This window comes from Danio rerio, chromosome 23 (assembly GCF_052040795.2).
Source record: "Danio rerio strain M-AB ecotype USA chromosome 23, GRCz13ab, whole genome shotgun sequence".
NCBI lineage: Eukaryota > Metazoa > Chordata > Actinopteri > Cypriniformes > Danionidae > Danio > Danio rerio.
The window spans coordinates 11,615,148-11,638,248 of NC_141043.1; the positions used below are offsets into that span (position 1 = coordinate 11,615,148).

At 34.2% G+C, this 23,101-nt stretch overlaps 2 protein-coding genes across 21 annotated transcripts in view; both read left to right on the top strand.

Moving 5' to 3' along the window:
• Positions 1-23,101, top strand: part of chl1a (cell adhesion molecule L1-like a) — a 163,424-nt gene that overhangs the window by 60,137 nt on the left and 80,186 nt on the right. For 11 of the 20 annotated variants that reach the window (XR_015522908.1, XR_015522910.1, XR_015522912.1 and 8 more), the window contains exon 1: positions 1,460-1,588. The exons of 5 other annotated variants lie outside the window; for them this stretch is intronic. The gene's annotated coding sequence lies outside the window, so the exon portion shown is untranslated. Of the gene's footprint in view, positions 1-1,459; positions 1,589-18,550; positions 18,627-23,101 lie in introns of those variants that run through there. 4 more of the 20 variants (XR_015522909.1, XM_087306004.1, XM_087306008.1 and 1 more) reach the window with 1 other exon arrangement.
• Positions 1-23,101, top strand: part of LOC147831238 (uncharacterized) — a 650,544-nt gene that overhangs the window by 7,430 nt on the left and 620,013 nt on the right. The window lies entirely within an intron of this gene.

Genomic DNA, 23,101 nt, shown 5'->3' on the forward strand with positions numbered 1-23,101 from the left:
CATACTCACAAATGCTTATTTTATATTACCATCATGATAAATAAACTACATAAACTCATAACACAGTGCCATTTGACTACAGGCAAAAATGCATTGTATTCCAACATACTGTTTAAATGTGTTTAACACAGTCAATGTGTAAACAGTTAAGCACAATATTAACACACAATGTGTCCGTAGTAACACAAAATGTGTTACGACCTGTTTAACACATATTTTGTGTAAATTTTTAACACATCACTTTTAAGAGTGTAGTTAAAAAAAATATTAGCCCCTTTAAGCTATATTTATATATATTTTTTTCTTTAATCTACAGAACAAACCTTCGTCATACTATATCTTGCCTAATTACCCTAACCTACCTCATTAAAATAATTAACTTGTTTAACCCTTTAAATTTCACTTTAAGCTGTATAGAAGTGTTTTGAAAATATCTAAAATATTATTTACTGTCATCAGGGCAAAGATAAAAAATAAATCAGTTATTAAAAATTAGTTATTAAAACTATTATTTTTAGAAATGTGTTGAAAATATCTGCTCTCCATTAAACAAATTGACGAAAAAAATAAACAGGGGGGCTAATAATTCCGACTTCAACTGTATAAATAATTTATAGATAATGTATTATCTGTCTATTCTTAAGGATTTTAGGTGACTAAAGTCCTATTTTAATAGACTTAACCCTTTTTTTTTTTACATTTTATAAAACATTTTTGTTTAAATGAACAAAAAAAAATGTTCTCTATATTCACTGCGACATGGATACATTTTTTCTAAAGGGGGTGTATTCATTTATGCTGAGCACTCTGTATTGCTATTATTTTACTTTTTACTCTGACCATCTGGTAATACAACACAGAGACCACTTAGGTCATTACAAGTCATATTTATCATTCAAACAAACAAGAAAGAATGCTTGTTACTCAACCATGCAGCCACCTGCATTGTGTTGTTCATGCTAAAGCTTAAGGCGTGTGCAACTTTTTTTCAGCTATTTTTAAACATATATTTTAAAATTAATTTGCCCGGGAAGTAACAAAAAAATAAACTTAATTCAATTAGTATATTAAAAGAAATGGAAAAGTTCAATATACAAATTAAGTTTTTATATATTTTGTTCATACTTATTAAATATATTTTCAGTCAGTGAGCCTAAAATCTGAAAAATGTTGACACTTTCCAGTCAATTGATGGAATCACGGGACACACCTCCACGAAACACCTGAGATTTAAACTTTTAGGATTATTAAACAATTAATTAATGATCACATCAGATCAGACTGAATGCAAATTAATGAAACTGCTCTATTATGTAAGCCACTATGGCTTATTGTGATCTAATGGTTTTCCTTTGAATCTAGCTTTCTCGAAACGCGCGCGCACACACACACACGCTACACATTGACTTGCCTTCCCTCAGTGTTTGCTTAGCCCTCAAGTCACCTCCCCACTTCTGGTATTACTGGTTCTGGCTTTTCACGAGTTGACAGAGGTCTGTCACACAGCTCGTGTTTGTGTTTGTGAGTGCAGTTGTGTTTGTTTGACAGAAGGACAGTATAGTGTGAGTGAGGAAGAAGATACTTTAAGGTAAGCCTATTTGCATATTGTGAAGTTTGTGTATAATGTACTGTGCTATGCGGAAAGTATCTGTATTTTTTTCTGTTATAGTGAAAGTGTGCTATAAATATTTGGAATTTAGTCAGTAGGCAAAACACACAGCAATATACTGAAAAAGAATGTAAAAGATGAACCTAAAAATGTTGGGAAGCTAACATTCTGAACTTATTTGCATGTTTCAGCTTGCAAACATGTTCTTGCACATACTATAGACATTTGTGCATTTCAAGAGCTTTTTGCCCCAGGAGAAATGCTTGAGTTTGTGACTGATTTGTTTTGAATTTGATAAACAATGGTTTGTGATTAATTAGATTTGTTTGTGCGTACAGTGATTCTAAAATGTAGAAGTCACACTTATAATTTGTATTGTACATGTATCAGTCTCGGCTTCTCTGTTTTCTGTTATTTGATTTAACTTGAATAACATCTGGTGATTATTAGGGGGTTTATGAAGTCAGTACATGTAGGTGTGCAGAATAACAGGTGTAGAGAATCACATTAACTGTGAACAAGATCCACTTATTGTGCACGATTAATAAAGTGTTACAATAATGTGTTTCTTGTGAAGTGTTTTGAATGAAAAATGCCCTTGTTGTTAATTTCAAAAAAGAAGCTCACTGATTTTAAATGCTGTTGTATAATGCAGTGACATTTCCGTACTGTTTGAAAAGGTCATTAATAGGTCACATTTTTAAGGTTGTGTTAATTAGTACAGTATTTATTCACAGTTTTTATTGTTCTTAGTTCAACATTTACTAGGGCGTTGCTAAAATCCAAATTTGTGCTTGTTAACATGACAGTTAATGCAGTGAGTAAACAAGAACTAAGAATGAATGACTTTGTTTTCATTAACTAACCTTAACAAAGGTTAACAAATACCATAATAAATGCATTGTTAATTGTTTGTTCATATTAATAAGTACATTGAATGCTAAATACCAGTATTGGGTTGCGGCTGGAAGGGCATCCGTTGCATAAAAAATATGCTGGAATAGTTGGCGGTTCATTTTGCTGTGGTGACCCCTGATGAATAAGGGACAAAACCAAAGGAAAATAAACGATGAATTTATCAAGGATGCATTAAATTAAGCAAAAGTTAACGTAAAAAAAATGTTTTAATGGTACAAAGTAAAATAAACACATAGACAAATAAATGACTAAATTAATAAACAGACAAATAAATAAATAAATTAATAAATAAACAAATAAACAAACAAACACACAGACAAATAAATAAATAAATAAATAAATAAATAAATAAATAAATAAATAAATAAATAAATAAATAAATAAATTCAATTAAATTCTATTAATTCAATTAACCTTTATTTGTATAGCCCTTTTACAATGTAAATTGTGCCAGAGCTGCTTCAAATAAATAAATAAATAAATACATTTTAATAAATATTAATTAATTAAATATATTTACTCCTATGGATGAGGGTTAGAATGTAGGTTAGGTTTAGGGTTAGCAGCAGGTAGTTATGCATAGTTAGCTGTAATTGGTACAGCATATCAAGTACACAGACTATGTATTTATAAAACAGGACACCTTAAAGTGTTACAAAATGCTTTTTTTTTTTTTAGTTTCTATTAAAAAAAATCCACAAACTGCTTTAAGCACTTGCTGAGATTAAATGTTACTTGAGCTCTAAATTAACATATTAGAATATTTTCTGAAATATTGTGTGAAGCTGAAGATTGGAGTAAACATGCTGAGAATTCAGCTTTACATAAGAGGGAAACATTTCCCAGTGATGGGTTGCAGCTGGAAGGGCATCCGCTGCGTAAAGCAAATGCTGGATAAGTTGGCAGTTCATTCCGCTATGTTGACGCCAGATTAATAAAGACACTAAGCCGAAAAAAAAAAAAGAATCTGAATGAATGAATGAATGAATGAATTTATTAATTCATTAATTAATGAATACGAGGAAAAAAAAAACATAAATCTGACAACAATGTTATATGCTATATGCAAGCAATTACATCATTGCCTTATGCTACAAATTTTTTATCCCTGTAAATTATAGAGCCAATGAGATTGCTTGCTCGCCATTTAAATAGTCTGGTTTAGCTGTATTAATAATCAGAGAACCTTTGAAATCTCCACCAGCACTACGTGTCTAGATTTGTTATGGGACTTCTGAATGTCCATTTAAGCAGCAAATATATATTCTAAACCTTTTCACGCTTAAATTTAATATACTCTTGCTGACCATCATTCCTTCCCCCTTTGTGGCTTAAAAAGCTTAATAATGATCATTTCATTTGATCAATAACTGTGATGAATGTTGCCATGCTAGTTTGCACTGCAGGTGCAAGTTAGAGCTGCTGGATTTACAACACGTTAATTCATCAACTTTCCCCAAAATATATGAGAAAGTGAGTGGCTGAATAATTTGGAGAAGAGTAGAGTAAATGACGTAAACAGAGCATAGTCATCACCTTGGAATTATAAGGTTCTTTCTGAGTTCTGAATGATTTTGAGATATTAAAGGGTCACGAAACACCAAAACACATTTTTTGAGCTGTTGACAGTCGTATGTGTCCCACACTGCTAAAAACACTATTAGGACACCTATATTTCACTAAAAAGTGTAAATTGGTTGTTTTTTGCTTTATTTCAAGCAAATTCGTACTTCCGGGTTGAAACTAATTTTTGAAGCCGCATCACGGCCATGACATAATAGCGTTGTATTCCAGCGTGCAGACTGGGCGTCTGTGCCAGAGTGAATCTTATTACGTCTTACAGTGTGCTGCATTAATGCATGAGTAGGGCTTGGTTCAAACCAATCAGCGCGCTCTATTGTGCAACTTCAATAATATTCATTACTGTCAGAGTGTAGACGACAGAAACGCCACGTTGTGTTGGCAAAACAAGCGTGAAGTGTTGCTTTTATAGTTTGCTGCAGTTAAGTTTTGTTCTCACGCGTGGATTAACAGTGTACGCGACGCGCGACAACAATAACTTACGTGTCTAAGGAGGAACATTGTTTACCTGAGAGCTGTTCTCATCTGCAAACGCTGAGATCCGGATTCGCTTGTAGTCTCCTCTAAATAAAGACGCGGCTCTAGTTGCTGGTGATTGTCCTGTCTCTGCAGATTTGGTAAGTGAGCGACCAGTGCTCTTTGTTTATTCAGTTCGTATTTTATTCGTATCAAACAAACTATTGCACCGAGTGTAAACACGTTAGCACTAACAGTTACAGCCAAACTATAACCTCGTGTTGGATTTTGTGACCGGAATAACACACGCGGCTTTCTGACACTACCTGCCGTGTGCATCTGTTGTGATGAGTCAGAAGGCATTGAATCCATTTGCAAGCTTTATTAAAAGCACACATACATACAATCACAAAGGGGCAATCCAGGAGACAGAACGAGGGACAGGCAAGAGTTCAAAGGCAGGCAGATATCTTACTGGTCAGAATAACAGGCTGGAGATCAGGGGCAGGCAGATGTCTTTCTTAGTCGTAGAAACAAGCACAGGGTCAGAAACACAGATCAGTCCGAAACAGGGAGTATGGAACGCTCAGAAATGACAGCCAGGCAAATCAAGACTTCGCAAGAACCAGAGCGTGAGTGTGGTATAAATACACGCGAGTTGATGAGCTGCACCTGGACTGCAATCAGTGCCAGGTAGCAGGGCTTATGGGAATTTGAGTCCGTGAGTCGAATTAGAATTCGGGCGATGGCTCCCTCTGGTGGTGCACAAGAGGATCGGCATCGCCCTCATTTACAACAGCATCTAAGTTTCCGGGAAATGCTGAGTTTTTTTTTTCTCTCATTCGCCGTGCGGTATCAAACATTGCATGAAAAATACACGCTTAGAGCAGCTCCTCGAATCAAATATCTCGTTTGATAGGGACATGATAGGGACATGAATGAATTCCCTGAATGAAAGAGCCAAACTGCAGTTAAAGTCCACCATTTAATAATTTGGCAAATAATTCGACTACAGATGTCCATGTAAACACAGTCACATTGTCCACTGTGGTTGTGTCTTTTGACTCTGAAATTCAGCGCACACCATGCCTCTTTTCTTCCTCCGACACTCCCCTCTAAACAGAGCTGGACACGCCCACTTTTCTGACTTTTTCCAAAGTAGAGGTGTGAAAACACCCTGCTGAAACGAGAGGGTTTCATGGCCCTTTAAGCTTTAAAGTTTTTGCATTCCATAGCAAACAATATGTGTGTAACATTTTTATTTATTTTTTTTACATTAAAGGCTTAAAATGTAAACAACTTATATAAAAAAACAACCCATAATGTAAATAAGTTGTCATTTAATAAGAATATGTGAATAACTCAATTTTGACAAAAATGTCAGGTAGAACATTATAATTGTAAGGTGACGTAGTGGATGTGAAGAACACACATCATCAGATTTTGTTTAAGTATTAGGGTTAATCGAGTCTGCCACTGACTTTCTGTCTGTGATGAAAACTTTCTACTGGGATGTTTAGAATTTGGATTTTAAAACAGACTAAAGGCCTGTGCACAAAGAGGCGTTTTTTGCTCGCATTTTCTGTCAACGTTTAACGCCTCGTGACTAAATAAAGGGCATCAATGTGATCTTGCACACCAACACGCAAAACAGCAGGCGCAAAAGCGTGATTCAAAAAAAAAACAAAAAAAAAACCGCCTCATTCTCGTTTTTTTGTTTTGACGTGCCACGTCAAAACCTTTTCCGCCAAACAGATCGCCACTTTTGTTCATGTGCACGGAGCTACTGAAGTTAAAGTAAACAGCACTTGGAGGCGCTCAAGCTCAAAACTTTATTTTTTTCCTACAGTCTGTTTCATATAGTGTGTCATAAGGGTTGTTTTACCTTGAAATTTGATGCTTTTTGTAATGTCCAGACAGACAGATTTATTTTTGTGGTCCTTCATTTTTCTGTCATATCTGTAATGTTGACACCTACAGTTGAAGTCAGAATTATTAGCCCCCCTTTGATTTATTTATTTGTTTTTAATATTTACCAAATTATGTTTAACAGGGCAAGGAAATATTGTTTTTTTTCGACTAAAATAAAAGAAGTTATTAATTTTCAAACGCCATTTTAAGGACAGAATTTTTAGCCTAATTATTAGCAATTTTTTTTTCAATTGTCTGCAGAACAAACCATTGTAATACAATAACTTGCCTAATTACCCTAACCTGCCTAGTTAACCCAATTAACCTAGTTAAGCTTTTAAATGTCACTTTAAGCTATATAGAAGTGTCTTGAAAAATATCTAGTAAAAAACTATGAACTGTCATCATGGCAAAGATAAAATAAACCCATTATTAGAAAGAAGTTATATTATGTTTAGAAATGTGTTGAAAAAATTCTGCTTTCTGTTAAACAGAAATTGGGAAAAAACAAACAAACAAACAAACAAACAAACAAACAAACAAACAAACAAACAAACAGGGGGTCTACTAATTCTGACTTCAACTGGATAGGCTCACCTACACAGCTTTCAAACAATTTAAAAGAAAGACAATGGCATTGGTGCTGCCAAGTGTAATTATGCAATGGAGGAAAAGTACACAGAGTTTTACTGGTGACAAGAAAAACTATACATATTTGTAACCATTGTTGCTTTACACTCTTGTTTGTGGTGACATCTCGGATTGGTCAAAGACAAGCTATGATTGGTCAAGAAGAAACATGTAGTCTGACTTTTACTTGTCCATGACACATCAAGAATAATTTAAGCTGACACAATTACTTCACCATATATTCATAACATGCTACAGCTTTTCTGAAAGGTGTTATGATTAAAATGACACCAGAAGGTACCGCTTTAGCGTAATATCAATTCATACTGTTAACAACTAGCTTATTACCTGCCTATTAATAAGATATTGGTTGTTTATTAGAACTTATAATGTATGATTTAATTATGTGTACCTGATTCAACATTGTACATAAACTGAATTATTAACTTACTAACTGTTAATAAGCAACATACTTGTAGAAAATTGAGCTAAAAATCTCAGTTAATGGTTTTTAAATAACAATAAATGTAACTGAAACTCTATTTTTGGAATATTTCTCAATATTGCTGCTTTTTTATTGATATTTTTGCCATATCAAACGTTTTTAACCCCTTTGAGCCTAAAATCCGTCAATCTGAATTTTATCAGCATTTAAAGTTTGCTGTACTGAAAAGCATGTTGTTTAAAAATAATTTAATTTTAACATTTTGTTCCCACTATAGTTTATGCATAGATGCATAATTGGAATACAGAAGTTAGAGTAAAAATGCACACATGAGTTGCGACTTGTCCAAAAGCCTCAACATTTTTTCACACCCAAAAGCTGCCAGCATGAAACAAACAAAAGCAAAATGACAAATCATAATTGGTTTCATATGCAACTCTAACATTATGCTTGTCATAAACTTGCATACCTGTTTCTAATTGTAGGTGCTTTTGTGTTGTGGCATCCACCGTGAATGAATGTTTCTGTGTCAGTGCTTATTAGTTGTCTTTTCAGGTTTCTTGGATTCCCTTTGCTTCCTCTCTGGCTTTATTAGTGTGAGTTAAATATTTTGATGATGTCTGGAAACCTCCGGTGCGAAGGCAAAGAGTTGCGTTTTTAGTATCATGAATCATGATGAGTATATGAGCATATTTGCTTCAGTCAAAGGTCAGACGGCAGCTGTCAAAGCAGGCTAAGCCTTGTTTGCTGCATAGGACACTGGAATTTTATGAACATTTTGAAGATGAAAAGCTGTTGTAATTTGTCCTTACTGGACTCTAAATGAAAAACATATGTTGTTCATTCACAAACTTGTAAGTTATGACTCATCATTTGAAGCATCTGTTCATCATTATTATATGTCATATAAGAGGATGTATAAATAAAAAAAAAGGTTTGAGGTTGAACTTAATTTTTCCCATAACGGCTCTGTGACTTTTTGACCGCTCACTTCATACAAACAAATAAATTAATTGATAATAAAAACTATAAAAAGAAAAAAGTATTGATTATTTTTATTTTAAAATAATTTAAACTAAATGTTTTATTTCCTCCCATTCTTATTGTTTAAAAGTTTTTATCCAAGCAAAAGTTTTAAAATGTAAAATAATAATGATAATTTTCAGCATCTTTGTTGTAACCTGATTTTTTGGTGACATTTATGCATTTGGTGTACGTTTTTTTCTAATGCTACTTACATTGCATTGAAAGTTGAAAGAATTTTATCAGTTTGATAAATCAGGAATTAAACCCGCTATCTTTACTAAAACCACTGGATTTGAGCTACAGGAAGACATTTCAGAAATAATTTTAATATGTTGATTTGATACTCAAACCTTTGATTTTATGGTAACACTTTACAATAAGGTTCATTAGTTAATGAATTTACTAACATGAACTAATCATGAACAACACATGTACAGCATTTATTAATCATAATTGAACATTTAGTAATGCATTATTAACATCCAAGTCCATGCTTGTTAACATTAGTTAATGCACCATGAGTTAACATGAACTAACAATGAACTACACTGTAAAAATAAAAATCATAAAAAAAGGTCAAATGACTGGCAGCTACGGCTGCCAAACAAAAACAGTATTACGGTAAAATTTCTTTGTTGAAATAAAGTGCAAAAAATAGTAAATGTACAGATATTTTCATTAAAATGTTTACAGAAAAACACTGTTATTTTACATACTTTTCCTAGATTATTACGATCAAATCTGTTCAATGAAGTTACACACTAAGTGCGCTCAAATGCACCTGTTCCAGATTCCGCTGATTGCACACACACAGTCGGAGGATCGTTATGAACTGATTACATGCACTTTAAAAGCAGCATAGACCAATTGCTTAGTCTTGTTTTACTGTTACTGTGTACGTTATGACGCGTTTCTCTTCTTTTGCCTTGCTTTGTTTGTTAATTGTTTACGTTGTTTGCTGCCAGGACTGACCATTTGACTGTTATTTGACCATGACTTGCTAGTATTTGCTAGTATGACTTGCTAGTATTTAATTTGATTCTCTGGGATAGTGTCTAAAGTGTTGACATAACAGGTGATTTTGCTGACATTTTAATATTGTAAGGCTAAACGGCATGAAATGCCACCCGTCTACAGTGATATCTCCCTACAGCATTACAGTATATTACAGGCTACAGTATTTTTCTGATGCAATCTGGATATCATAATAATTAACCTTGAAAAAAGCAGCACAAACACTACCAGATTGTTGCTGTGTTTGCGATAAGAAAAAACACATGCAGGAATTTCTTCTTTCTCTCTAACTACAGCACTACAACAAACAAAAGAGAGAGATAAACTTTGAATGTGCTAGGTTATTCCTTCTCTAAGGGCTTATTATGCGTTTTGTCACCATTTTTTGGATGCAACATCAACCATCTTTAGTCTTCTCAATGGCAGGCTCATGGCCGCTCACGCGCCATCTCTCAGAAATTATAAATATTTAAAAATAGGCACTATCCTTATAAATGAAGTGCATAGTTGCAATCTAAACAACTACAGTCTCGCCCAAAAAAGCCATAAAAGCACATTATGTTGCCCTGAAGCAGCAATATTTGTCAAACTGTAGTTGTCCCCTGCTTGTTGCCACTTGTGGGCAACAAGTAATACACAAGGGTGAAGGGTTAAGAGGCTGGACGAGTGCTGTTACTGGCAGAATATTGCACGGCTATCAGCCAGTCAGATTCAAGAACCAGAAAGAACTGTTGTGTATACATGTATATGATTTTGGTTTATATTGACATGATAGCATCATGCAGTTGCTGCAGATTTGTCGACTGCACATTCATGATTCAAATCTCCTGTTCCACCAAATCCCAGTGATGTTGAGAAATGGATTGAGAAATGGATTTGAGTATAGTATCATGTACAGTGTACAATGTTTGAACTCATTGTCATGTTCAAGAAACCAGTCTGAGATGATTTCAATAGATCAGCAGTTTCTGAAATACTTAGAGCAGCACCAACAACCATGCCACATATTTATTATTTATCATCTTTGTCTTTGAACCTCATTTCACCTGATATAAGACCCTAACACAAGGGTGTCCAAACTCAGTCCTGGAGGGCCGGTGTCCTGCATATTTTAGTTCCAACCCCAATTAAACTCACCTGAATTGGCTAATCAAGCTCTTTGTAGGAATACTAGAATCTTCCAGGCAGGTTTGTTGGAGGAAGTTGGAGCAAAACTATGCAGGACACAAGTTTGGACACTGCTGCCCTAATATAACCAAGTTTTGACCAAGACTGTAACACAGACATTCCAGATATGATCCAATTGAAGAAGACACAGCATTGGACAATTCTTTAGGAAACAAGCAAAATAAAACATTAGTCTGGGGAGGATTTATAAGTCTAAAAAATAGCTATAGTGGCAACAAGTTTACTCTCTTTTTAGGTAAAGTCAACTAATCTTTTTCGCAGTGTAACTTGCAATATTGTATCTAAATTAGAATCCTCTACTAAACACACTACTTACTACTAAGCTATTCAGCTTTAACTTTTTGATTGCAAATTGTTATACAAAAGTGATATATCACAATAATTTGTCCTCATTGTCCTAGTAGTAAAGTCTACTACTGTAGCTAGTCTGTATACATTGCTGTATATGCAAAGTAAAACCTTTAGGATGTCAGGTGAAGTGTCAGCGGTTTGATTTTGCTTTCTCTGTATGTCTAGTTCACATCCATGAATTGTTGCATTATGTACTGTATGCTCAGCTGTAAAGTGACTTTGTCCTTCACTGTTATTAAAGCTGTTTGTACTTTCTACAAGCCATATGGCGGTAGACAGTATTAAGTACAACAGGTGAGCCGAACAAAGCACAAAATGACAAAGCCGTGAAGAAAAATCATAGTTTTATATTTGTTAGTTATCATAATGATCAATCAATGTATGTAATAGACACTTTCAGCAAATGATTTTTTTTATTAACAAGCAATTGTATGTTTTGTCTAAGCACAAAATGCAATCTTCATTCATCTGCCGACCCGATAAGACAGCATTAGGGCTTAAGACAATTGTCTTCATTATCCTAAGAGGATTGTCACTGTTGACACACTGCATGCTACTATCGCTAATCAAAGAAGTTTCCTACTCGAGTGCTCATCCAGCCACTCCTTCCTGTTTACAAATGATTATAGGAGGATAAAATGATTTTCTAAGCTTTGTTTTCTTTTATTTGAATCTTTCCAGACTGTTTTGTTTGGTTGTCTATGCAGGAATTCCAGCACTTAGACTATTCTTTATGAACTTATGAACTGACAAATGAAATTTCCTTGACCTTTCAGTGAGTTCATTGGATTATAAAAGCTTCCTTTTAGTTTCAGAGCTCAAAAGCTTGTCATTAACTTATACAAAATATGAAGCAAAAAACTAAATAAATAAAATAAATATGTTGCTCACTTTAACTTTTGTTGAACCAATTTAACTAGCAAGTGTCATGGGGGCGCAGTGGGTAGCATGATCGCCTCACAGCAAGAAGGTCAGGCGTAAAACATATGCTGGACAGCAAATAGGTAAAACATATGCAGGATTAGTTGGTGATTTATTTCTCTGTCGCAACCCCTGATTAATAAAAGGGACTAAGCTGGAAAAAATAAATGAAAGAATTAATTAATTTAACTTGCATCAATTAACCCTAAAAAATTAAGACTTCGAGTTCAAATTTGTTTAATTAAAAAAAATAATAATAAAATGAAACCTTTTTCATTTTTATAAATTACGTTGAAATAATGTAAAAAAATAGTTTTCATGACTTTTAATTATATAATATTTTTTGTATAAAAAAGCTTATGTTTAACTCAATCTGCTAAAACCACAGGTTGTGAAATTAGCTGTTTGGTTACAAAATAGCGCCTTCTCAGATTAAGATCAACACCAACTTCTACATCACTGCCTGTGTGCTCTTCCCATTAATTCACACACAGGTATACACAGAAACCAAAGAAAAGATGCTCTTAAGTCAATAAAATTATTTTTAGTAAGACTTATGAGTATCGAGTTCCTTACTTTTTAGGGACCGTCAGAATTACCTCAATACCACAGAGTAACATCTTGTATATTGGTACCAAATTTCAATACTTTAAAATTGATTTGGATATCTTCTGAAAAAAACAAAAAAAACAAACATGATTTTTTTTTCTAGCAAAAACTGATAATTGATTAAGAACTTTGAGGATGCAGCAATGAGCCTCATATATTGGCATGAAATTGTTCATCTGCAACTGAAAACTGTTTATTTATTTTGTTTTGTTGTGATTTTAAGAATTTGACTCTGTAAAAAACAAAACTGAAAAAAAATGTATTATGTAATTTTGTTAAAACTTGATTGAAAATTGATTAAATCGGTATCAAAAATAGTATTGTTTAGGAACCAGATTTGAATTCAAATTACTAATATTCACATCGGTATTGAAAATTTCGAAAATAAGTATCATCCTTTGCACCTCCGCCTTTCTTACCTCAATATTAGGAAACAGTGGATAAGCTTCATTATCACTGAGGTTTCAGGCCACATCAGTAAGTACTTGGTTTCTTTGTTTACTTTAACCAAATATTTGTTTAAAAAAGGTATAATTTAACACCAGCTATTTTTAAAAAAGTATGACAATATGTGCCAACTATATTGGATCAGACTGTAATGTTACACAACACAAGTGTGAAAAATGGTTTTTATTACATCTATTATTCTACTTTTGGTAAAACTTTGGTTTAAGTACCAATTCCCCCTATTAACTACTGGCTTATTAACTGCTTATTATTAATATATTGGCTGTTAATTAGTACTAATAAAGTATGATCTTATTCTACATGTAACGAGGAGACTGACATGGAGGGATCCATTATGCAGTATTTATTGCTCAAGCACTTATTCACACACACAATATGCACTAACGTGCAAACACACAACAACAACAGTCTATGATGAATAAAGACTGGCGATGAATAGACACAGGGAGAATTACCAGCCATAGATCGAGGGCAGGCTGCTAGTATCAGAGTCCGTGAACCAGGCGTGGGTCGTGGGCAGGTAGCGAACATCAGAGTCCGTATAACAGGCGTGGTTCGTGTGCAGGCAGCGAGTATCAGAGTCCGTATACAAGGCATGGGTCGTGGGCAGGCAGAAGGCGAAGCAGAGTCAAGAAACAGGCTGGAGTAATACACAAGGAGTCAGGCAGGAATAACGCTCTGAAATGCTGGCCGGGGCTAAACAAGACTTCGCACAGAATGAGCGTTTGGTGCTGGCTTATAAAGGGTACGTGGGTCATTAGCGGGATTCAGTTCAGGTGTGCATGATCAGGGTAAATGGATGATGTAAAGCTTAGAATTCCGGAGATGGTGGCCTCTGCTGGCCAGCGAGGGGAATGACTGGGACCGAGTCGGTGACACTACATCTCTAATCCTACCCAATACCTAAAGCCAACTTCTACCTTACTTATTTGTCCCAGTCAGTTATTGTATTGATTGAATATCCGTGTATAAGACTTATAAGACTGTACATGATCTGATTCCACAGTACTCAACTGAACTTTTAATGCCTTACACACCATGTCGTAATCTATGTTATTCACTGAGTGGTCTTTTAGCTGTCCCCAAGAAACTGCTTCAATCTAGGGGTGACAGAGCATTTTCATTTAATTCCACAAAGCTGTATACTCTCCCAGTAGACAATAGGGAAACAAATTACTATTAAAAACATTTTATTTTACGATTGTTTTTATATGATTATTCATTTAAAATGGTTTACATTGCTTTTATATAAGGTAATTGTATTTTTTGCAATGTAGTTGTTTTATTCCTGAGTGCTTTTTTTTATTGTGTTGTATTGCTTGTAAAGCGCTTTGAGTAAGCATTTTTTTTATACTTTTGACAAATAATTGTAGCTCAGTAAACTAGTAATTGCATAAAAATAATAATAATAGATATTATAATAATAATGGTTGTTGTTTATAGAGCTAAACTTATTAGTTAAAGGTTTGTTTATAGTGAGAATTTCCTAAATCGCAGCAGTTTTAATCTATGAAGAAATTGACTAGCAAACACACATGCTGAAGTTACATCACACAACTGTCCTTTCACTCTTTTTTGCACAACTGTTATTATCACCAGTGGGCATTACAATCCACCTTGTCCAGTTAAATTGCATGCATGTGTTTCAACAGTTGGGGTCAAAACAGGGCAGAAAAAATGAAATAAAATCGCCTATTAATTATAAATTAATGTTTTTTATATAAATAATATCTTGATAAGTGGGTTTCTGTTCAAAAAAAAAAAAACACTGTTAAACCCTATAAGTTAAAGTAACACAAAGCGTTTCAGGAAACCCGTTGCAACAGACCATTCAAGTTCAAAAACAGACACTAATGAGTGCTGTGAACTTAATCTATTTAGTGCCATTTCAAAATTTGAAAATCAATTGTGTATACTGTCAAGTGGCCTAATGGGTAAAATGTTGGGATCCAAAGGTCACAGGTTCAAGTCAATGTGCCAGTTGGTATTGTTGGTGGAGAGAGTGAATAAATGTCCACCGCAATGACACGGCTGAGATAATTGACTTAAGCAAGGCACCAAACCTCCAACTGCACCCTGGTCCAGGTGTGTGTGTTCACTGGTGTAAGTTGCCTTGGACAAAAGGTATTTAGCCTAATAATTTTGTTTTCTTTCCATAATTTACAGTTACACCAGCCAAAGAGAAACTAACTTGAGAAATTATCTTAAAGAGCCCTAGTAAAGCATTTGCTGCTCTCATCAATGGTGCTGTTTAAGGGGCCGATCACACCGAACACGCTTTTATCTCCATAATCTCCATAGTTGTCTTGACAACATAAACACTGTGGAAACCTCAACGAAAACCCCACCTCTGCTTTAATTTGATTAGAGAATGAAAAAGATGTGACAGAAGTAGATGTGACAGACTTTTTCTGCTCAGAGTTGACTTTTTTCAACTGTGAGCGCTCAGAGCGTAATGGCAAGATCAGCCCCATGTGTCAACCATTTCGGTGTCAACCCATAATGCTGCATTCACACCCGACTTGGATAGAGCATCAATTGCGAGTTATTTACATCTTAAGTCAGTGCAAAGACATGAATAGACATCTTGTGGTGCAATACGAGTGAATAATGAGGTGAGAATTAAGCGATTCACACAAATGAAACAACGCAAGTTGAGCTTCTTTGCTCGTTTAATGCATTTCACAGGAATCTCTCAAATTGGAAAATCTGAACTTCAGACATTCGTGCCACGTTAATCAATCACAAGCTTGCTCTTGTAGGGGAGTGATTATGACATAGTGCCTGTTGTTGGTGTCCTGAGGGAAATCTGACACCAGACAACAGTTCATCAAACTGGGCTTGGATCAGTCTGAAGCACAGCTGAAAGTCACCATCATCCAAGTATAGTTTCTGGAGAAGTTAAAAAACCCACAGAGCTGGGTGCACCTCTGAAAGGATCTTGTGGACTAGACAAAACAAATGGACCCTGGTTTTAGCCTTCCTAAAGCACAAAAACACAGCTATTCTCTTCCATGTTAGCCTTTAACCCACAAAGTTAGAATCACCCGGCAGACTGAAACCCTGCCCATGACACGAATCCGCATCTATTGTGAGGTGAATTTGACGCGTGAATGAAGCGAATTTGACCCATGAACTCAAAATGTTTAATTTACATGTAGCGCAATATATTCACACGTTGCGCGTCTCGTGTGAACACAGCATAACAAAATGATTATTTTCAGTGAACCTTGCAAAAGGGTTTTATAGACATTAAGCTGGGGTGCGTTTCCCAAACAACGACGTAACTCGCGGCTGAACTATCATAGTATGATGCATCGTTTGGGAAAAGAACTATGTAGTGATGAGTGTTTCCCAAAACCCGTAGTTTCTCTGTCGCAGATCCATCGCTAGAACCACATTAGTTATAACGTAAAACGCCCACAATGATGCTATAAACTAGGTGGAATAACAACTTCTTTAGAAAAAAACCCATCATTTCTTTGTGCAAATTATATCATTTTACACGCACACGCATTTAAAATAAAATCCAATATTAAATTTAGTAAAAACATACACTCCCATTTTTCTATTAACTGAAATATATGTAAATTATTGAGAAGTTGAACATTACATATTCTATTCTAAAGCATATCACTTACAAGCTAACACGTATTCTAATATCAAATAAATAAATAAATAAATAAATAAATAATGAGGCTATTTATTATAAAATGAAATGTAATATTTATTATTTATTAGAAATGTAAATATCATACTTTAATAATAATAATAATAATAATATTAATAACAATGATAATAATAATAATAATAATAATAATTATTATTATTATTATTATTATTATTATTATTATTATTATTATTATTATTAAGTAGGATATTGTTTATTTATTTTAAATTTTACTGAAAAGTCTACCTTTTACATTTTGACACATGTAAATCACTGCAGAAAGTTCTAACCGGCAGGCCCATGTCATATACAGTACAGATTCTTAACAATTTACTTACTATAAATTAAAAGAATTAACGTATGCTTTTTGTTTCCACAAGCTTTAGAGACATAACATAAATTCTGCTTTTAAAGAATAGGTCACCTATAGCTTTCGTCATGATGCTGTGTTGAAAATGACATCAATGTTTTCAAAATGCACTACTAAGGGAGCACAATTGTAAACATGAAGATCGCTAAAACTGAACTGTAAAAATAGTTTGAAAGCAAATTACACCTAAGACATATGACCTTAATACTTTTTTTTATTTTTATAATTCCAGCTTTGAATGTTAAAATGTTCTAAATAAATAGGGCATAGGGGGATAAGTGGGAATAGAACCCAGCAGGAACTATGTTTCTAATTACAGCTCCAGAGCTGTAGTTGCGAGTGCTCAAGTTTGCGATGGAGTTTGTGAATGTGTGTTAGAGCGACGGATTTAGGAAACGGCAAATCAACAAGCTATGTTTGTAACGACGGAACTTGCGACCTTAGTTGGCTAATGATGGTTTTGGGAAACGCACCCCAGGTTAGTAATAGGTGAAGCTGTTAATACTGTTAGTTCAGTTGCTTATTGATCTTTTGCTGAGATTTTGAGAGATTTAATGGGTTTTATTGGTTTAAGGTTGTGACTAAAGTCAGCTGTAATTTTGCTTTTTTGATTTAGTGTTCTGTGTAATATAGTCTCTGTAGTGATTTTAGCGATTCAATTCCAGTAAATTCCAGTAAATTATGAGTAGGCCCACATAGACTCTGTGCATGCAGAAAGATGTATTTACTTGTGTAAATGTGTGTACATTTATATTTATTCAGTTTTTAAATTCATTTCACTAATATTGTTGTAATATAATAACAATATTAAAATGTTCATATTATTTATTTACAATACAGTTTGTGGAGTAATATTTTATGAGAAACTTGCTTTGTTTACCAAGTAAAGTGGATCTAATTGGATTTGCATTGTAAACTTTAAATAAAAGTTAAAAATGTATTAGTTGTTTCATATATTACGTTTTTGTCCTCCTAAAATCATTCTGCAAACATAAATCCAAAGATTTTTTTACAAAATGCTCTGCAGAAATATCAAACAAATATCTGCAGATTCTTTTTGGCCCTTATTCTGAGTTGACTATAAACTCATTTCATTTAGTAAATTTTTAATTACTAGGTTTTACAGTGTACAAAATAACTAAAGTAGCCAGTTCATGACCTCGTTAATAGTTTGTGAATGGCATCGGCGGATCAGGCTTTGTTTGAATCTTAGTCTAAGGTTTAGTGAGACCCCTATCCCACTGAGAAGCTTTACTGACATATGTCTCCTCAGCGAATCCCCTTTAGTGCTTTACTGGAGCTGCCGGAGCTTGTTTTCAGACTCTCCCTCTCTCTCTGTGAGTGTGTAGGAATTTGAGGAGCAAGCCGAGAGTTTGGAAGCTCAGTCTGAATGGTGTTTAACACTACCTTATACCTCAGGGAATTACTGTCTTGGCTGCGTGTGAATGAGAGTGTGTCCGTAAGTAAAGTTTCCGTGTTCTGTTAAGCTATTTGTTTAATGGTTTCAAAGCGCAGTGACAGGGATGCAAATGAGAGAGGTGTAACCGCGAGCATCAGCAGTTTTCTCTGATATCTTTCTCTAGAATTAATGGATGAAGTTTCCCAGTCATGTGCTTGAGTGAATTTGTCTTGCCCGGGCTCATTGTTTGATTAACTTGTTGTTTTTAATTTGCTCATTTGTAATGGATGTGTAAATAATTACAGTGTGGATGTTTTTGGTGCTGCTAAAGACGGCACAGCTGCAACTGTGTCTTTTGCAAAGGGTCAGAAGTTTCCTCTGTGTTGTGTTGAGAAGTGTTGCCGCTTGTTAGGGTCTGGAGAGGTCACCAGACTACAACTCTTTAAGCTGGAGATACACAGGTCAAAGGTGTGAAGTGTACTAGCTAGTTTACTTGCTTCATAACACTGGAATACAACAAGGATGTAATTCTGTTGGTTTCTACAAGCTTATTATTAAAACAAATCTCTTTTTTAAATTGGTTAAAATTACTGATATATTATGATTAAAGTGTTTTCAAATAAAAAGCGTGCATATATAGGTGCTTGCAGATGCAAATACTTTAATTATAGTGATATATGTAATAAGCAACATTTAAGTACACCATTTAAATACACCCAGTTATAAAATGTTGCAAGAATAAAAATATGAAGTTGAACTGATATAAGCTGAACAACTGTTCTTGCTTAGATATGGATAGGATAATAAACAAATCCAGCAAAAATTACAATCAGGAGCCAAGTTTGGACATACAAAACAAGCAAGCAAACAAACAAACTAGTTAAGATACACAAACAAGAAAAAACATTCCAACAACTAAAATATGCAAGTAAGCAAACAAACAAAGTTCAAATAGACAAACAAAGAAACAAGTTAAAATAAACAAACAAACAAACACGTTGAGATACATAAACAAGAAAAAAACATACAAAGAAGTTAAAATATACAAGTAAGCCAACATAGTTAAAATACACAAACAAAAAAACAAATTAAAATAAACAAACAAGCAAGCAAACAAACGCAAAAACATACAAAATATGCAAACAAACAAGTTAAAATACACAAACAAACAAACAAACAAGTTAAAATACACAAACAAACAAACAAGTTAAAATACACAAGTAAATAAACTTACAAACAAGCAAGCAAGCAAACAAACAAACAAGTAAAAATGTACAAAAAACAAGCAAGCAAGCAAATAAACAAACATGTTACGATACACAAACAAGAAAAACATACAAACGCGTTAAAATTTGCAAGTAAGCAAACAAACAAACAAAGGTAAAATACACAAACAAACAAACAAGTTAAAATGTACAAGGAAATAAACTCACAAACAAGCAAGCAAAGAAACAAATAAAAATGTACAAAAAACAAGCAAGCAAGCAAATAAACAAACACGTTAAGATACACAAACAAGAAAAACATACAAACAAGTTAAAATATGCAAGCAAACAAACAAATAAACAAAGTTAAAATACACAAACAATAACAAAAAAAAAATACACAAAGAAATAAACTAACAAACATGCAAGCAACTATACACTATAAAAAGCTGGGTTCCACACAATTCATACTTGTTGTCCCAACACAAAATAATTAAGTTAACTTAAGTTTAAGTGTATTGATTTCAAAACAATTAAGTTGTCATAAAACAAATATCATGAATTGTGTTGTCTTAGCTTGTTTTAAATAAGTAGTTTAAACAAGGATATCACTTTATATTGATAGTCCCTTTAATGCATTTTGTGGAATTTAAGTTACATTGCACCTACCTGCTAAGTTTTAGTAGACTGTAAGGTTGTGGGTTAGGGTTAATGTAAGTTTACATGCATTTGCAAAGTTTCTTATAGTCAGTTAAATGTCTGTTGAAGGAGCAGTATCAAAACGAGTTATTATATATTAATTAGTTGTACAGTTGCTGCTTGGAATTTTTTCAGTAAGGATGAATTCAGCAATGACTGCCATCCCGGCTCTCAAAAGGGATGAGCACTGTTCATTCAAAGGTTTTATATATATAAATGTAACAAAAACAATACTGAAAAATAATTAATCTGGGTTTTAAAACTGTTTTCAACATGGATATATTTGAGCAACAAAACACCCTACACTCTCAGAAATAAAGGTACACCAGATGTCACTAGGGTGGTATCTTTTCAAAAGGTACAAATTTGTACCTAAAAGGTTCATATTAATACCTCAAGGGTACATATTAGTATGATAGTGTTCCTATTAATTTTATTAGGTACTAATATATACATTTGAGGTACCAATATGGACCCTTTAAGTACAAATGTGTACCTTTCGAAAAGGTACCACCCCAGTGACAACTCGTGTCCCTTTATTTCTGAGAGTGTATAAGAATTCTCAATGATAGAAGACTGGATTATTGATATTGAAAATTCAGCTTTGACATGCAATGAATATTTCAAAACATATTCAAATATAAAACACAATTTATTTCATATATATTTCACAATAAATACAGTCTCGTTAAAAATAATTTTAAAAATGTACATAATTAATTCATTTATTTTTCATTTCGGCTTACTCTCTGATATATCAGAGGTCACCACAGCGAAATGAAACACCACCTATTCTTGCATATGCCCCTCCAGCTGCAACCCAGTATTGGGAAACACCCATACACCCTGACATTTACACATGCATTGATACACTACAGCCACTTTTGTTCACCTAATTCTCCTATACCACGTCTTTGGGCTTTTTGGAAAACCCACAGGAACACAAGGAGAACATGCAAACTCTACACAGAAACGCCAGCTGACTGACAGTGCTAACCACTGAGGCACCGTGCCGCGTAATTTACATAATGTTTTACCCAAAACACTATTCTTCTATTTATCACAATTAGTGATAAACCCTTATAAATAAACAGATAAATTAACAAATGAGTTAAAAATAATAAAAAAATTGCACAAAATAGCCAGTGTTATTTTGTTAAATTTAGGGCTCTATTTTGACGGTCCATGCGCAGAGCGCAAAACGCATGGCGCAAACGCTTTCAGGGCATGTCAGGACGCATTTTTGCTAATTTAAGGACGGGAAAGCTGCCTTGCGCTGCGGCGCATGTTCTAAAAGGGTTGAGTTTATTTTCTTAATGAGTTATAGGTGTGTTTTGAGAATAAACCAATTAGAATCTCATCTCCCATTCCCTTTAAGAGTCAGCTGCGTCGCGCCAAGAGCGCATTCGCTATTTACAGGACGCAAAGTAAGTCTAAGTGGAAAAAATGAGCATTTCACAAGCAAACAGTTAACAGTTAACAGTTTTTTAACAGAAAACTGTTAAACAGAGCATCTACTGCGTAAGAATGAGAGATAATGGATCACTTTCATTTTCGCTCTTGGATAGGGAAACCTTTACACACAGACATCAATTAGTCTATAAATAAATACTTTTGTTTGTTAAGCGCAAATATTCGTTTCAAAACTATTTCTAAATTCAGTTCTAATTTCCAGCAAACGAATAAATGAATAATAATAACAAAATGTGCTCAAAAACCTGAGTTATATCCTAAAACACATGCTGTGCCCCATATGGTTTAAAACCTGACAGGTGGGCAAATCTAAGCTTAATTTTAATAAAACAAATATAAATATGGATAAAATAAATAATATTGCTAATAATAATAATATTATAAAAAAGCAAATTGTTTTGAATGAACTGAAAAAGCCTCCCGAGATGAAGAAGACATAAAAGCAGTGGTTTTTCATGTTTATGTAGGCTAGAAAATAATATGTTTTGTAATATTTTAATCCTTTATATTTATATCCTATATCTATTCGTATTATATACTATATATATATCCTTAATATTTACATTTTTTCATATGTAAAGATATTTGCCTATTGCTCTCTTGTGCGTATTAAGCAGTGTGTAAGCGCCGGAGTTTAGACCGGGTTTGTTTTGGTCTAATAAAAAATCTATTATAGATTCTAAAAATAGCAATGCGCCAGCGGTCCGCCTCAGAACGCCTTCCTTTTTAGACCAGAACACCTATGGGCGCAAAAATGAGCGCCAATGCATTTGCTATTTAAACAGCGTAGCGCAACGCCTCAAAACGACTCTTGCGCCAAGCTGAAACTACCAAAAGACTACTGCGCCACGCCTTGCGCCACACGGCGCCGGGTATATGATAGGGCCCTTAAAGTTGCAGTAGGTGATCTAATCGGTTAACATATTAGTTTTGGACGGCAGGGGCGGACTGTGTTTTAAAGCCAAGCCTCCTGAAATCGCGAACGCGCCCATTGCGACACGACAGCTAACAACCCACTAGTTCATGTCATTCGCAAGTTAGCAGATTATGTAGTGGTTGGCCCGGCAGTGTGCAGGAATTTCACTTATTACTAAGCCATACTTACATGCTATTTCAGAGTGGATATTCAGAGTAGCATGGAAAACAATGTAGGGAGCA